This window comes from Erinaceus europaeus, chromosome 21 (genome assembly GCF_950295315.1).
Source record: "Erinaceus europaeus chromosome 21, mEriEur2.1, whole genome shotgun sequence".
Classification (NCBI taxonomy): domain Eukaryota; kingdom Metazoa; phylum Chordata; class Mammalia; order Eulipotyphla; family Erinaceidae; genus Erinaceus; species Erinaceus europaeus.
In genome coordinates, this window is record NC_080182.1 from 20,276,752 (window position 1) to 20,294,149 (window position 17,398).

The 17,398-nt window shown below is 40.2% G+C and overlaps 1 protein-coding gene and 1 pseudogene across 1 annotated transcript in view; one reads left to right on the forward strand and one right to left on the reverse strand.

Annotated features, from left to right (window-relative positions):
* The window catches only part of GADL1 (glutamate decarboxylase like 1), a 439,849-nt gene that overhangs the window by 302,218 nt on the left and 120,233 nt on the right, over positions 1 to 17,398 (reverse strand). The gene's annotated exons all lie outside the window — the stretch shown is intronic.
* The window catches only part of LOC103108595 (protein arginine N-methyltransferase 3-like), a 137,201-nt pseudogene continuing 131,859 nt past the window's right edge, over positions 12,057 to 17,398 (forward strand).

Here is a 17,398-nt window from a genome sequence, read left to right on the forward strand (position 1 = left end):
AATTAATGTTTTATATTTGACAGTAAGTACAATAGTTTTTACATGTATAACATTTGTCAGTTTTCCACATAACAATACAACCCCCACTAGGTCCTCTGTCATCCTTTTCCAGGACCTGTACTCTCCCCTCCACTCACCCCAGAATCTTTTACTTTGGTGCAATACACCAACTCCAGTCCAGGTTCTGTGCAGATGCTTTTCTATATGATGTAGCCCCATTGGTTTGTTTGCTTTACTTGCAAATGGATTTTAGCCATTGAAAACACCTACAAAATTAGATCAAAGAGTTTTGCCAATGTTTTCCTCTAAATGTTTCATGGTTTATCATTTAACATCAAAATCCTTGATCCATATGGAGTATACTTTTGTTCACAGTGAGATGAAGTGGTTCAGTTTCATTATTCTGTAATTTTCAACCCAATTTTTCCAACACTATTTGTTAAAGAAACACTCCTTTCTCCATTTAATATTTTGGGTCTCCCTGTCAAAAATTAAATGTCCCTAGGTGTAGGGGCTTATTTCTGGGCTCTAATTCTATCCCACAGGTCACTATGTCTATTTTTGTTCCATTACCAGGCTTTTTTTTTTTCCTACATAAGCTTTATTATATATATGAGATCTGGGAATGTGATGCCTCTAGACATTTTTCTCCCTCAAGATTGCCATGGAGATTCTAGGTACTTTATGATTCCAGATAAACTTTTGTAGCATTTGTTCTATTCTCTTAAAGAAATTTGGTGGGATCTTAATTGAGGATTGCACTGAATCTGTATATGGCTCTAGGCAGAATATTCATTTTGATGACATCAAGTCTTCCAATCCATGAACATTGGATCACTTTCCATTTCTTTGTATATTTTTTTCTATTTCCTTAAATAGTAATGTGATTTTTGGCATACAAGTCTTTCACTTCTCTTGTTAGGCTTACTACTGGGTATTTGATTGTTTTTGCTGCTATGGTAAATGAGATTTGATTTCTGAATTTCTTATTCTGACTTAGTGTTTGCATAGATGAATCCCACTGATTTTTGAATATTAATTTTTAACCTGTCACCAAATCTATATCATCTACCTATATCCTATTGAGTTTGTTTCTCTGGAAAAATCTTGATTAGCACCCCCTTTTCCTCTGTCTCTATTTTATTGCTCAAACCCAGGTCTTCACCATCTCTTTGCCTATATTCTTTGAGTTTGCTAAAACCTCTCTCCTGATTTTCAGTCTGGTCTCACTCAAACCTCCAGAGAATTCTACAGTTCAAATACACAGCCACCGGAGTCAGGCGGTAGTGCAGTGGGATAAGCGCAGGTGGTGCAAAGCGCAAGGGCCAGCATAAGGATCCTGGTTTGAGCCCCTGGCTCTCCACCTGCAGGGGAGTCGCTTCACAGGTGGTGAAGCAGGGCTACAGGTGTCTGTCTTTCTCTCCTCTTCTATGTCTTCCCCTCCTCTCTCCATTTCTCTCTGTCCTATCCAACATCAATGACATCAATAATAACAACAATAATAACTACAACAGTAAAAAACATTGAAAAAAAAACAAATACACAGCCATAACATTCTCAATAATATCTCATATTTTTAACATTCTAGTTCCCATGCCACCCCCCTCAAGATTTTCCTGATAGCCCTACAATTTTGAGATTTTCTTCTCTATCTACAGTCTATGGTTACTGCCATAAGCTGTTTCTGTCCTCAGTGTTTTCCTCATCTTAACTATCCTTCTTCCAAAGCACATCTTACCCTGCTCCCTCTCTTGCCCACTGGTCTAATTCATGCTCAGTCTCTAAGTCTCAGGAAACCCCACATTCTCTAAAGATTCTAGCAGCTGCCCCAACAGATGGATTATCTGCCCCTCCTTTGTGCCTCCTTCACACCCTTCATACTCCCTGATTTGCTTTCTAAGTACTAGTTTATGCATCTGTCTGCCCTATTAGGATATATATAATTTGTCAGGACAGTTTTATCTTTATTCCTGTGACTGAGCAGAGCTTCAAAATAATTGTGAGAGTGTCCAACAGATTTTGACAGAGTGCAGGCTTAGACAAAATATACACATATATCTTTTGTCCCCTATCCCTCTAGACCTCTGATTTCCAGGTTATTGAGGGACTACTACTAGGAGATATAACTTCTAGTTAGCTAATGCCTATAAGTACATCGATACATACATTCATACAGAATAGACTATATATATGCATTCTATATATATAATATATGTACATATGTATATATAGAGTGCATATACATATTTACACACACAGAGGAAGGGGGAGAATGAGTATGTACAAGGAACTAAAGGAGACTGAAGGAGCAAGGCATTGGCTCAGTGGTATAATACATGGGTAAGACAATGAGTTAGAGCTCTGACACTTTATATCTTAATGTTTTTCACCCACCAAGTCACAGATACCGTCATAATGCCAACATGACTTCCCTAGGCAGATGACCTCACCAATAAGTCCTGAAACCCCACCTCTACCTCACTAGGGAAAGACAGAAACAGACTGGGGGTATGGATCAAACTGTCAACACCCATGTCCAGCAGAAGCAATTACGGAAATCAGACCTCCCACCTTGTGTACCCCATAAAGACCTTTGGTCTATACTTCCAGAGGAATAAAGAACAAGGAAACTTCCAATGGAGGGGATGGGATATGGAACTCTGGTGGTGGAAACTGTGTGGAATTGTACCCCTCTTATCCCACAATCTTGTCAGTCATTATTAAATCACTAATAAAAATAAATAAATAAATGAGATTATATGAGGTTATATGAGGTTCTTTGCAGAAGGAAAAAAAAACAACAACTAAGAATGGTAAAAATAAAAACTGTATTGTTCAGGTGATGAATCTGAATACGGGTGTGCTATCACAGAAAGCCAAGTACTGATACATCACAGAAGCCTTCTTTATAAAATAGGGAACATGCTTGCTTATTGGCCTTGGAATCCACAATGGAGACTGGAATCATGCTCAAATCAACATCCCAGTTCCTTCTGTTTTCAGGGAACATTTATACAGGAAACGATGAGGGAGGAGCATGGGAGAGAATTCAGGGGCAAACAGGAAGGGATCTTCCTGCCTCTTAATGACAGCCTCCTGGATCAAGAAAGGCCTCTTCTCAAACTTTCTTCTAGAGCAAGTTGGCATTGTTCTTGAGGGACAAAAAAGGCAAAGAAGCAGGGCTGTAGTGAAGAAAAGTCCCTGACCTTACCCGTTTATGTCCCACATTCAATTTGAGCATATTAATTGCAGGCAGAACACTGACCAAGTTACTATCTTCAACTCAATAATTAACTATGTCAAGTCACCTCCTCCTCCTAGGACTATCTCAGACTTCCCTTTTCTGGGGCTGGGTGGTAGCACAGCAGGTTAAGCACTCAAGGACTGGCTTAAGGATTCCCCTTTGGGTTTGAGCCTGCTTAAGGATCCAGGATCCCCAACTGCAGGGGTCATGTCAGGGGCATTGAAGCAGATTTGTAGGTCTCTATCTTTCTCTTCCCCCTCTTTGTCTTCCCCTCCTCTCTCAACTTCTCTGCCCTATCCAACAATGATGACGGCAGTAACAACAATAATAATAACAAAAACAACAGGGGCAACAAAAAGGGAAAAAAATTAGCCTCCAGAAGCAGTGGATTTATAGTGCAGGCACCGAGCCCCAGCAATAACCCTGGAGACAAAGAAAGAAAGAAAGAATCTTCAGTATGAGGCTAAATTTAACCCTACAAGAAGGTTACCATCATACCATTATAACTTAATGTCTTGCAATAAATATTTCAAATTGGGTTTTTTATCACAATGTGATAAAATGTTATATAAGTTGAGTTTTATTTCTGGGAAATCTTTTTTTTCTGTGAAAAGCACTAAAATCATAAGACTCCATGAAAGGAAGACAAAGGGAAGCTTTAAAAATTATGTCTTATGTTTAAAAAAAAAAGAGACTAGCCATAAGTTTGGTTTTTGCAAGTACTAGTCTTCTTGAAGTTTGTTAAAATAGAAATCAATGCAGTTTGGATTGGAGATAAACTGGCTTTTTGAACAGATTCCCCTGTAGCAAGCACAGGCATATGTCACTGCTCCAGGCAACATTCATTTGAATTCAAAATTGGAATAATTTGTCTCAAAAATTTTAATTCTAATTCAGTGTAAATGAATGGAAAATTTTTGCATAGTCAAAGCTGGATAGAGGTAGTTTCCATGATGTCACATTTTTTCAAGCATCTCTTCCTCTTCTTTTTCAATATCTCTGTTGACAATGATCTTTGCCTGGCTTAGCAGTTTTGCTAATCATTGCAACTATTTCTGACAACCTCCTTGGTTTTGGTATATTGGTAGTCTAATATATGATACTAAAAATTCAAGCATTTTTAATTAATATATATTTATTTATTCCCTTGTGTTGCCCTTGTTTTATTATTGTAATTATAGTTGTTATTGATGTCATCGTTGTTGGATAGGACAGAGAGAAATGGAGAGAGGAGGGGAAGATAGAGAGGGGGAGAGAAAGATAGACACCTGCAGACCTGCTTCACGGCCTGTAAAGTGACTACCCTGCAGGTGGGGAGCCGGGGGCTCGAACTGGGATTCTTATGCCAGTCCTTGCGCTTTGCACCTAACCCGCTGCACTACCACCCGACTCCCAATTTCAAGCATTTTTATTGATGTGATTTTATTGCTTTCAAATTTAAATAAATATAAAAGGCATTTGCATGTCACTTGCACACATAAAGAGTTCTATGCTGCAGTCAAAACTGGTGTTGAACAAAGCTCTCTTGTTTAGAGAGTATTTTTCTAAAGCCCCAGAAAACCTCAAGAAGAAGTAGAAAATGACAATTGATACAGTTAAGCTTCATTCACAAGAGTAATTCTTATCTAGTTCAAAGGATTTCTGAACAAGTGGTATATAAATCTGACAGTTTTGAAATTGGAACAGGTAATTCTGTTTAGAGTATCACTGGTACAAGATAAAACCAGAGAAAACATATATAAAAGCCATAAAGCTTTCTCTGAGACAAAAAGTAAAAAAAATACAGTACTCTTGTGTTCACTCTCTCCTCTCTGAAATCTTTAAAACCATAAAGCTATTTGAAGATGAAGGATCTTCTTTCTCTTATTCTTCTTTTAAAATATTTTATTTGTTTGTTATTGGATAGAGACAGAGAGAAATTGAGAGGGGAGGGGAAGATAAAGATAAAAGAGTCAGAGAGACACCTGCAGCCCTGCTCACCACTAGTGAAGCTTTCCCCCTGCAGGCGGGGACCAGGGGCTTGAACCTGGGTCCATGCACACTGTGATGTGTGCACTTAAATTCTTTCTCATATTCTTGAAGAAAACACACAATACCCATTTTAGTAGTTAGAAAAGTCTGTATAAAGAAAATTCTTGGGGCTTTCAAGACAGCATAAAGCTTATGCATAAGACTTCCATACCCTGCCTGAGGCTCCAAGCTCCCAGGTTCAATCCCCAACACCACCATAAACCAGTGTGCTGGTATCTCTCTGTATCTCTCTCATTAAGATAAAATAAATAAAAATAAAAATATTTAATTAAATAAGAAAGTGCTCAGGTGCCAGATAGTGCCCCATGTGGTAAAGCACATATTACCACATGCAGACACTTAGTTCAAGCCCGGGGGGTGGGGGGGGGTCTCCAGGAGCAGAGAAACAGTGCTGCAGGTGCTCCTCTAGCTCCCCCTTCCCTCTCTGCCTTTTAAATAAAGAAGGAAAGAAAGAAAGAAAGAAAGAAAGAGAGAGAGAGAGAGAGAGAGAGAGAAAGAAGAAAATACTCACAGCTCCCCAGTTGTACTATTAACATATACTGGTTTATTTTGTCTTAATTTCAGATTTAATGCTTCCTTTCCTTTAGATTTATTTAATGTTTCTTTTCATTCCACCAGGCTTTCCTGACTGTATGACTCTACTGCTCTTGGTGGACTCTTAATCCTAAATAAAGGGGGAGAGAGAGAGAGAGAGAGAGAGAGAGAGAGAGGAAGGAGGGGTATCACAGGAACACCCCACTGCTCATGGAGTTTCTCTTTTGTGTGGTGCTCTCATGTTGTGTGTCGCCAGGGGTTAAAATTCAGGTCCTGAACATGCCAAAAGTTCACCTGTTCTGCAGCTGAATTATGTTTAAGTCCCAATTGATTTGTTTGTTTTAATGATTAAATGACATTCTTAATCTTTCCATGATTATTGTTTCTTTCTCATGTGATGTACTTTTGAATATTGCTTTACTCATTTTGCTAATGATAGTAGTTAGCATTTATTTTTGACATACTTAAAATTTGCTTCCAGGGTTATTGCTGGGGCTCAGTGTCTGCACCATGAATCCACTACTCCCGGAGGCCATTTTTTCCCATTTTTGTTGCCTTTGATGTTGCTATTATTGTTATTGTCATTGCTGTTGTTGTTGGATAGAACAGAGAGAAATTGAGAGAGGAGAGGAAGACCTGGGGGGGGGAGAAAGATAGACACCTAGAGACCTGTTTCACTGCTTTTGAAGCCACACCCTTCACCCCACACAGGTGGGGAGCCAGGGGCTGGAACCGGGATCCTTTTGCCGGTTCTTGGTCCTTGCCCTTCGCGCCATGTGCGCTTAACCTGCTGGGCTACCACCTGGCCCCTTGCTTGCTCTTGGTTTAAAAACTCATTTTGTTAATTTGAAGCATGCTACACACTCACAATAAATATTACAAAAATGCTATAATTGTCAGTAACTAGTAATCTAGCCTTTATAACCACAAGAATTTGTTAATTTTAAGATAAGACAAATGATGAGAGTGATGCTACACTTACAAATAAAGTCACTGTAAACTACCTGTATGTCATTTATAATTAAGCTCTCCGTACACTATCTCTGCAGAACACTTTTTTCAAATTTGAATATTCATAAAAATCACTTAGGTGCTCTTGTTTATTTTCAAGTCCCGCTTTAGTAGTTTTTGTTAGGACCTGGGATATTAACAATTTGAGCCTGGATAGGATAGTACGATGTTGAGGTGAGTAGCTGGGAAATGACACTTTGAGTGAGTAGCAAGGCTCTAGACTACTCCATGTGGACACACTCATTCAGAAGTCAATGTCAGAGACCACCACCAATGAGAAATGTATGTATGGTTTTCATCGGTAGAGCTGTTGGGGCTTTCCAAATCTGAGCAGACTCTCTCATAGAAACAGAGAAAGGCAGACATGGGAAAAGGGAAAGATAGCACGGCACTGAAGCTACCCAACACAGAGGGAGATGGGCTGCGACTGAGGTGACATATATAACAAATCCACGTGAGCTATGTTGCCAGCCCTTGTTTGTTTTGTTGTCCTTTTTTTCCCCCTATGATTAGATTCAATGAAAGGAATGTACTGGAAGCAGTGAGGCAAAAGCAGTGGAGTTATCTTGGCCTCCAAATTTTGTAGAGGGGATGATTTATAGGTAGAAAATAGAATTATGAGGGCCAGCAGGGGTGCACCTGGTTAAGCACACACACTACAGTGCACAGGGACCTGGTTCAGGGGCCTGGTCCCCAACTGCAGGGAGAAAGTTTCATGAATGGTGAAGTAGACCTTCAGGTGTCTCTATCTCCCCCCCCCCGAACTCTCAATTTCTCTGTCTCTATCCAATAATAAATAAAATAAAATAAAAAAGAAAACAGAATCATGAATTTTGAATAGAGCTCCAGAAGGCATAGCTGTCATGGTATATATGTGTGGTGAACAGAAATGGAAAATGATTATCTTAAAAATTCCCTTCTTTCAGTTAATGGCTCTGAAAGAACATGGAAGTGGAGCCAGAGTATTTTCCTGGGATCTCTTGCTGCCTGTCTACCTCTGAGAACCAGTGAGTTTCTTCTTTTTTTAATATTTTATTTTATTTTATTTATTCCCTTTTGTTGCCCTTGTTGTTTTATTGTTGTAGTTATTATTGTTGTTGTCGTCATTGTTGGATAGGACAGAGAGAAACGGAGAGAGGAGGGGAAGACAGAGAGGAGGAGAGAAAGATAGACACCTGCAGACCTGCTTCACCGCCTGTGAAGCGACTCCCCTGCAGGTGGGGAGCTGGGGTTCGAACCGGGAACCTTATGCCGGTCCTTGTGCTTTGTGCCACCTGCACTTAACCCGCTGCGCTACGGCCCGACTCCCCGAACCACTGAGTTTCTATCAGACATTCGTCTGATCACTGTCCACTGTGGCCAGCACACTGAGGGGACATGAGACTTCCGTTGACCTCCTGCTCTAGGCAGCTCCACCTGGTTCTCAAGCCTGGCCAGGTGACCCTCCCGAAAGCCACATAATTTCCATAGCTTCTCTGTCAAAGCTCTGATCCCACTGCACCGTCACTGCCTGGTGCAATTATCACTATCACCCCCTGTCACTTTTCAACCTTGAGCTTCTTGAAGGCATGAGTTGCTTATGCCATTGCTGGTCTGGAACAAAGCATTATGAACAGCATCTAGAGAACACTGACCACTAACTATTCATCAAATGAGTGAGAATCTGAGGAAGTCATCCTCTCTGAATCTTTTCTGCGTTTTTCTGATGGGAAACTGAAATTATCTAAGAGAGTGAATCTGTAGCTGTGCTACCAGAACTGTCTGCCTGGTTTTCTTTTGTACTTTATGTTGAAATAGTAGGTTTGATGCCTAATCCTCTACTACCAGACTACTCAACCCACTGTCACTTACACTGGCTCTTGGAGCCAGCGCAGATCTAATTTCTGTAGCCTACTTCACTCAAGCAATGACAGCGGAGAAGCTCCTCTTTCTATTTGCCTTCATTAATCATTGTGCATATGGGTCTTGGGTTGCTTCAGGAAGAGCCCTTTTCATTTCTCTTCCTTCTTCTTCACCACCTCTTCTTCCTCCACCTGCTTCTTCTTCCTGTTCTTTTTTTTTCCTCCTTCTTTTCTTCTGTTGTTTTTGCTGGGACTTCGCCATCCCAGGACGATTTTGTAAATTTAAATGACTTCAAATTTCACCACAGTGATCTGGGATCCTGGCTTGAGCCTCAGTTGCATACATGGCAATGCAGGTGCACAGCCAGGTACAAGGTCTTACTGCCCACTCTCCCACCCTTTGTTTAGGAGTAAGAGAGAGTAAGAAAGTCACAGACTTCCCTTATAGAAGCATAAGCACTCTGGTCCACAAACTTTCCCAATTAGAACAGCCAGTCGACAACCTTCAAATTTCCCAGGATGCACCGGTTACTCCAGTGTCCCAACTCCCTTGCTGCACTCTCCAGCACGTGGCTCCCTGTGGTTTTCATTGCACCCAACCAATGGCAAGGCAGAAGGCTCACATAGGACAAGGGACCACCTCTATAGGCAGCTAGCCAGAGACATACATGAAGTTAAATCATAACTGTTAAAATGAGATATGGGACACTGAGTCTGCTCATGGATCTTTCAGATTGCCAATGGTTCAACCACACTCAAGGGTCTTCCTCATATCCACCTTCTTCTTCCAACCAGTAGGGGTCAGAATGGTGCTTTCTTGAATACTGCAAGTATGTCACCACTAAGGCGACTTCTTTATGTTCCCATTTCATGGGAATGAGCTGCTGCTACCTCCTCACCAAAGATGTACCGGCAACATATATGGGCATCCTGAGTGCTCTTGAGAGTTCTTTAAATGAAATTTTAATGCTGGAACATTTTTTTTAATTTTGATAAAGCTGTGCATGTGTGATCTAAAGTTGTGATGCACAAGTTTATCAAAATTAAAAAAAAAAAAGTTGACATTTTGGTTTGTGGTCACGAGTCATGCCAAGATACACCTTTGACTGTTGTGGGCTAGTAGTACATAGAGGCAACTATATGTCAAAGTTAAATCACCCCTTCTTGACCAGCAAAGGACAAAAAAAGCTTTACAGTTTCCACTAGTCAGAGAACCTAGTAGTCTCTTAGGGTTTTTGCAGAATTTCTGTTACAGAAGAGTGGTGGAAAGCTGGTACTTACAATATGCTCCCAAAACAAGGGCTGTGTGGAACAAAGAGACAGTCTTTTTCACAGTCACATACTCCTCTTGAAATGGCAATTCAGTTTCAGCTAAAGAGTGTCATCCATCAACTGAAATTATGCTGTCAATTTAATTTTTAATGGTCTTATACATTTTAAAATTTAATTTGCAATTTGTTTTGATTTCATGCCTTTTAAAGAAAGGTAAGTGGAAGAAGTCTATTGGAACTTTTAAGCCTACATATTTAATTAAAGTTATAATAAAAACAATTTGAGCCAAGGTGGCCACCAAGTTTCCCTTTTAAAGAGATCCTCTGTGCATTTGGCAAGGCTGACAAACAGGAAACCTCTCTTTTAGAAATGATAACTGCAGTGTGCTACGTGAATTCTCAAGGCAGCATAAAGAGGTACAGAGTTGGCATCAAGTGGAGGCATCCTCTATAGAAACTGTTGGTGTGTCTCCTGGATCACCTTCCTTAGGTCTGCACACCTGCCCCTCAGTTGCTGTGAGTGGTGGCTCCCTATGGCTCAAATCTGCACCCTGCTTTCTCCAAAGAGTGGCCTTCAAGAGAAAGATAACTAGCATGGAGATCATACTTCTCCCTCCTGGCTAGGGTTCCCCTCAGCCATAAATGGCTGACTTGAGGACATAAAAGACCAGTCAGTCTTCTAGCCTTAAGACAGACTTAACTTGAGGTACATTCCATGCTCCAGAGACTACCCCCCACACCCGTGTGACCAGGAAGGAGTCAGAGTGCTGAGGATACCATGTCCCTGCTCAGCACTGTTTCCATCTTCATACTGCAAGCACATCTCAGCACACTTGTCTTACTCTTCTTGTATTACTCTGTTTCTAAGGAGCTAACCTAAGATACCCTCCTGATTCATGGGAAACCTACTTGGCATTAAGATAGGACCTACTGCTTGAGTCACACAAAGTCTCTGGAAACAGCCTCTTCTCTCCCCATTGCCATGAATAGGAGACAGTTACCTCACTCTCCAGAACATGTTGGAAAATATCCCCCAAATGATATTTAATTACCAAAGAAGTCTGGCAGATTGAATCTGAGGATTTCTTACTCATAGTTTGTGTGAAAATGTTAAAACCAAAATGACTCCACTTAAATATTTCTATATCCGCAAAACCAGATTATTTCTTTCCGGGATGTAATTTTAAGAAACTTTTTCTGGTCTGAGAAATCAGCATCTCCCCCAAGCACTCATTGCTATATCAAACTAAACAGGTTTTGGACCCTGGATCATATACACCTGCAACAAGTTATTATTCATCTTCCTAAAAAGTGACCATCTTTCTCTATTTGGTAGAAACCACTTATCCTACAAGTATAGAATATTATTCTAATTTCTTTCTTACCTTGGTAAACCATTCCAGCTGATAGTTTTTTCACATGTGGAGAAGATAGGGGATTATTCATCATTTATCTTCTTCCTCATGTGTCATTTGCTCAAAGTGAAAATACATTTAACAAAATGAGGAAACCAAAACAGTTCAAATTAATTCAGGTACTCTGGGGTCATCCCACTCTCCTGTCTTTTAAGGATGCAAGTGTTTCGATAAAGTCCTATATTGAGCAGTCCCGCACTGCTGGTGGGAATATAAGTTGATCCAACCCCTGTGGAGAGCAGTCTGGAAGACTCTCAGAAAACTAGAAGTGGACCTACCCTATGACCTGGCAATTCTTTTCCTGGGTGTATGTCCTAAGGAACTAAACACACCCATCCAAAAAGATGTTCATAGCAACACAACTGTAATAGCCAAAACCTGGAAGCAATCCAGGTGTTCAACAACAGAAGAGTGAGTGGCTGAGAAAGTTGTGGTATATATATATATATATATATACAAGTGGAATACTACTCAGCCATTAAGAAAGATGAATTCAACTTCTTCATCTTATCCTGAATGGAGCTTGAAGGAATCATGTTAAGTGAGATAAGTCAGAAAGAAGAGGATAAATATGGGACGATCTCACTCACAGACAGAAGTTGAGATTAAGAACAGAACGGGAAGCACAAAGCAGACCTTGGACAGGGTTTGTACCGCTCCAAAGTAAAGACTCTGGGAGGAGAGGGAAGCTTTCAGGTTCTGGGGCACAATGGTGGAGGATGAGAGCATTTTGCAGAAAACTGAGAAATTTCAGAAGGCCAGCCATGGCACACCCAGGTAAGCACACGTAGTACTAAGCTCAAAGACATATGCGAGGATCCGGGTTCAAGCCTCTTGCTCCCCACCTGCAAGGGGGACACTACACAGATGTGAAGCAGGTCCTCAGGTGTCTACCTTTCTCTCCCTTTGTCCCCACCTCCTCTTTCAAGTTCTTTTTGTCCTATCCAATAAAATGGAATAACAATGGCCTCCAGAGCAATGGATTTGTAGTGCCGGCACTGAGTATTAACCACCTCCTTCCTAAAAACTTCTTCATTTATTTATGGATATTGATTTTTTTTCTCTTTTTAATCTATTCATTTTTTATAGAAACAGAGATAAACTAGAGGGAAGTGGGAAATAGAGGGAGAAAGAGAGGCATCTGCATTTCTGCTTCACCAGTCATGAAGCTTTCTCTCTGAATGTGGAGACTAGGGACTTGAAACCTGGATCCTTGTAGATTTTCAAATGTCTTCTCTACCAGTTGCACTATTACCCATCACCCAAGGTCCCAACCTTAAACATAATCACATGGAAAGTTTAATTGTATCTATAATATCAAAATACATTAATATGTATCTAAATCAAGTCTTTATTTAGTATATTCTATTGACACGTTTAGTACCAGAATAATCACAGGGTTGCCTTCAGCTTCAAGCCCCCCAATGGATGATAAATTTTATAGTTAACCTTTCTATAATAGAGAACAGCAAAGGAGTCTTGTACCAACCAACCTTTAGTACCTGTTGAAATCCAGCAACCAAAATAATTGAAACTGGGTGTAAATCTTAATTTATAGTCTTTCATGAAAACACCAAAGGCGTGGCTAATTATAACACAGACCTAATTTTCTCTCAGAGTTTGTTCCTCATTTCTTTTGCTGTCAATATCTTACACATGCATGGGTGATGAACTAAAGTGCTTCTTGTCTTTCCAGTCTAAGTCTAGATAACTCTCTAACTCAGCCTGTGCAACTGACTTTACTCTCCCCTGCTCTATCTGACTTAGGTCTTTATTCTTGCCCCACCATATAGTCTCTCCTCCATTTATTTCAGCTGTCTTTTTGTCTCCCCTCCATAAAAGAGTAAGGAGAATATGTTGCATGACCCTCAGTTCCCAATAAGGAAACAGTTACCACCACTGCTATTGACAACCATCATATAAGATGAGAGTCTTGTCTGAAACAGATCAGGGAAGGGCCCAGAAGAAGCATGCTGGGGTACTGCATGTCCTACCTGGAGTCTATATTTCCTGTAGAGGCCCAGAAACATGAGACAACAAATAGCATTCAAACCCTATCATATCAGGGTTTTTTTTTTATTAACTGTAAGGACATCCTTACAAATAAATATACTGTAAATGGAAAAAGCCCCAGGATAGAACCTGCCATTGTGCTGTCTCCTCTACCCATTCATTTTATGCTGAACCATTTTAAAAAAACAAAGCCAGTGAATCACTACACTGGTGTTAATAAATAAAAGTCAGTCTTCCTTATGGGGAAAAAATTTGTGTGTGTATTTGATGGAAGGTATCATAGGAACATAAACCTCTGGGGAAGTTAAAAATAGAAAAGACTGTCTGAAGCATTGAGAGACTCCTTTAAGAGCTGAACAGCTTGGTAGCATTGAGTAGCACCTACAGCTCACAGGGGAATCCCATAATTCTGATAAAGTAAAAGCATAGGACTCTGGAAAGGAATGGAGGACAGGAGAGAGAGAGAGAGAGAGAGAAAGACAGTGTGTGTGTGTGTGTGTGTGTGTGTGTGTGTGTGTGTGTGTGTGTGTGTGTGTATTGAGGTAGGGGTCTTCCTTAAATTGAAGCTGAAAATATTTTGCAGATACCTATCTCAAGGAGATGGGAAATTATACTCATGTGTCAACAAGTATACTATAAACAATTAATCCCCCAATAAAATGAAGGAAGAAAAAGTGAATGGAAGATGTGGTGCCGGAGACAGGAGTACAGATGAGCAAGAACATGAAGGCTAAGTTCCAGACAGGCCATCTCATGGAGGTCAACACTTTAGAAGACATGATGGCACCGAGAGAGGGCCAACCTGACAGACAGCTTTAGGGGAAGATTACTGCAAGCTTAGAGAATGTAAACAAAGGCAGATTTGGGAGGAATCAATAATAGTGAATTTTTGGAAGACTATTAATCTGTATGTGGTATTGTATTCCTTTAAAAGTGGCTCTACATATTAAAAGCAAATGTAGCTACCTATGTTTAGATTCTTATGCTGACCCTTTTGCTGCTGTTAGTTGTTTGTTTGAAACAAGCAACACTGGGGGAGTCTTATTCTTTATCTAACTTGCATGACAATTAGAAAATAGCTTAGTGGGGGCCGGGCAGTAGCGCAGAGGGTTAGACGCACGTGGCACAAGTGCAAGGACCAGAAAAAGGATTCCAGTTCTAGTCCCTGGCTCCTTACCTATGGAGGGTCAGGGGGGTCACTTCACATGCAGTGAAGCAGATCTGCAGGTGTCTATCTTTCTCTCCCCCTCTGTCTTCTCCTCCTCTCTCTATTTCTCTCTGTCCTATCCAACAATAATAATAATAACCACAACAATGATAAAACAACAAGGGCAACAAAAGGGGAAAAAAAATAGCCTCCAGGAGCAGTGGATTCATGATACAGGCACCAAGCCCCAGCAATAACCCTGGATGAAGAAAGAAAGAAAGAAAGAAAGAAAGGAAGGAAGGAAGGAAGGAAGGAAGGAAGGAAGGAAGGAAGGAAGGAAGGAAGGAAATAGCTTAGTTACAAAGATACACACCCATAACCAATGCCTACATATTTCCCTGGTGGTCCACAACCGTCATGCTGGTAAAGGATATGTCCAGTAAATGCTACCCTCTTAAATGAGGCAGCCATTTTAAAAGGGAGAGGAAATATGAAAAATAGTGAATGGGGCCTTCAGCATAGCTCATTTGGATAATGTGGTACTTTGTCATGTGCATGACCCAGGTTCGAACCCAGCTGCCAACACATTAAAGAAAGATTTGGAGTTGTTCTCTCTTTTCCTCTCTCTCTTTCTCTCTCAGTCTCTCTCTCCCCATACATATATCTTCCTCCCTGTCTCTATAAAGAAAGATTGAAGGGAGAAAGGATGTGAGGCAGGAGAGGAGGGAGAGAGAAAGAGAGGAAATTAGCAAACAGAGGTGAACTGTGAAATTCACTGGAGGTTCAAGTGGCTGGAGGAGAGTCAGAAAAGAGGAGCAAAAGAGCGACACAGAAAAAGGGAAAAACTGCTCCAGAAATAGGAGGGTTTGGGTTTTTATTCGAGGAGGATGATGGGAATATGAAAATGCATGTAAATTATTTTGAACTCTCTATTCAGAAAAACAGACTCCATGAAAATATTTTATTGTGGTTCTAACAGATATACACAAAGTGCACTTAGTCATTTCATAGTGGAACAATACCCTATTATCAAAATGAAACCAGACTTACACTATTAAGTAGCTGGATTTACCCAAGGCATATGTACATATAGCAGAGTAATTTACACCAAAAGATGTTATTTTTAAAAGGACTATTATATTATTTCACTTTTTTATGAATAGCATTGCTATGTTGAATACAGAAAAGAGAGTAAGTACTTGTATTCTAGGGCATAGACCAATGGTTCAAAACAAAATATTATTTCCCACCTACTGAACACCAGCAATGTAGCCAGTATTGGACATATTTAGATATCATTCATGATGACCTTGAAATCTAAATAGGGAAAACTAACCCTTCCTAGGAGAGAAGAGCAGGTGCCATCAGCAACAGATAGGAAGGTGTCATTTCTTTCCTATGGTATTATTTATACAAAGCTAAGTGGATCTGTGAAGTCAACTATCTCTGGGCAATCAGCTCTCTTCTATAAGTCTAGAATATACCTATCAAATAAGCTAGTAAATTAAAAAAACATAATTTTAGTATCTAGAGTGATCTCTTGATAAGTGTGCAGGCAGTCACTAGAAATATTGGCCCAATGGTATTCTAGGATCAGCTAGAAACAATCGAGCTTTCTGTTAGTGCCATGGTAACCTGTAGCTTTTGCTTCCGGTGTGACTTTCCTTCATACTTCCAGCAGCCTAAGAAGAGAAATCCAGCATAGAGACACTCTTGGTCAGGCCAGAATCACTTTTCCACTTTCATCTGGCAGTATCTCTGAGTACTAGATCTGAATCGAACATCAGGTAAGTGTCTGCATATCTGAACATTAGGTACAATTCCCTATACAACAGACGCAGAGTTCCTAATTCAAAACAGAAGATTCAAAAAACACTGAATTCTCCACGATTCTGACCGAGATCTTTAATTCAATAAACACTGCAGTAGTACAGGATCAGATGTAGTTTCTGCACAGAACAAAACATCAGGCTATGTTATAGATTATTAATAAAAATAACTAAGATTACTTGAGCAGTACATCAGATCCTGTTAAATATTTTTCACTTGTACAATAGCATGAAGTGTGCATTAACTTCCTCATTATACAGATCAGATAACTAGAGACAGAAATTGTCTGTTTCTATAGAAAGAGCCACCTCAACCTACATCGTCTACACTTTTACTATTTTTTATATTTATTTATTTTCCTTTCGTTGCCCTTGTTTTTTTATTGTTTTGTAGTTATTATTGTTGTTGATGTCATCATTGTTACATAGGACAGAAAGAAATGGAGAGAGAAGGGGAAGACAGAGAGGGAGAGAGAAAGATAGACACCAGCAGACCTGCTTCACCGCCTGTGAAGTGAACCCCCTGCAGGTGGAGAGCCAGAGGCTCGAACTGGGATCCTTATGCAGATCCTTGCGCTCGCGCTACATACGCTTAACCCACGCTACCACTCGACTCCCACTTTTACTATTAATCACAGATTTGGGGGTATTGACTGGGCTCAGCAAGGTAGTTTTCATTTAGGTCTCTCTTGTACTTGCAGGTAGATAGTGAGTGGGGCTAAAGCCAGATAAAGACAAGTTCAGTCATGCAACTTGCTGCTGGACTAGAGGCCTCGAAGAATTGAGGACTGGAACAGAGGAGGTACCTGAGGAATGAATCTCCACCTCTATGTGATCTCTCTGGAACAGAGACTTCAAGATATCAGGAGTGAGAGAAGCCAGTGGAAGCTGTTTAGATGCTTTTATGATTTGGATACTGAAGTCATATATCAAGCTTACTGTAATAACTTTTCCATTATCACAAGGAAGAGCCAAATCTTCCACTTCTGATACAACATATATAAAGGAAGCATTGTTACAGTCATTATTAGCAAATAAAACGCCACAAATACCTCACTTAGA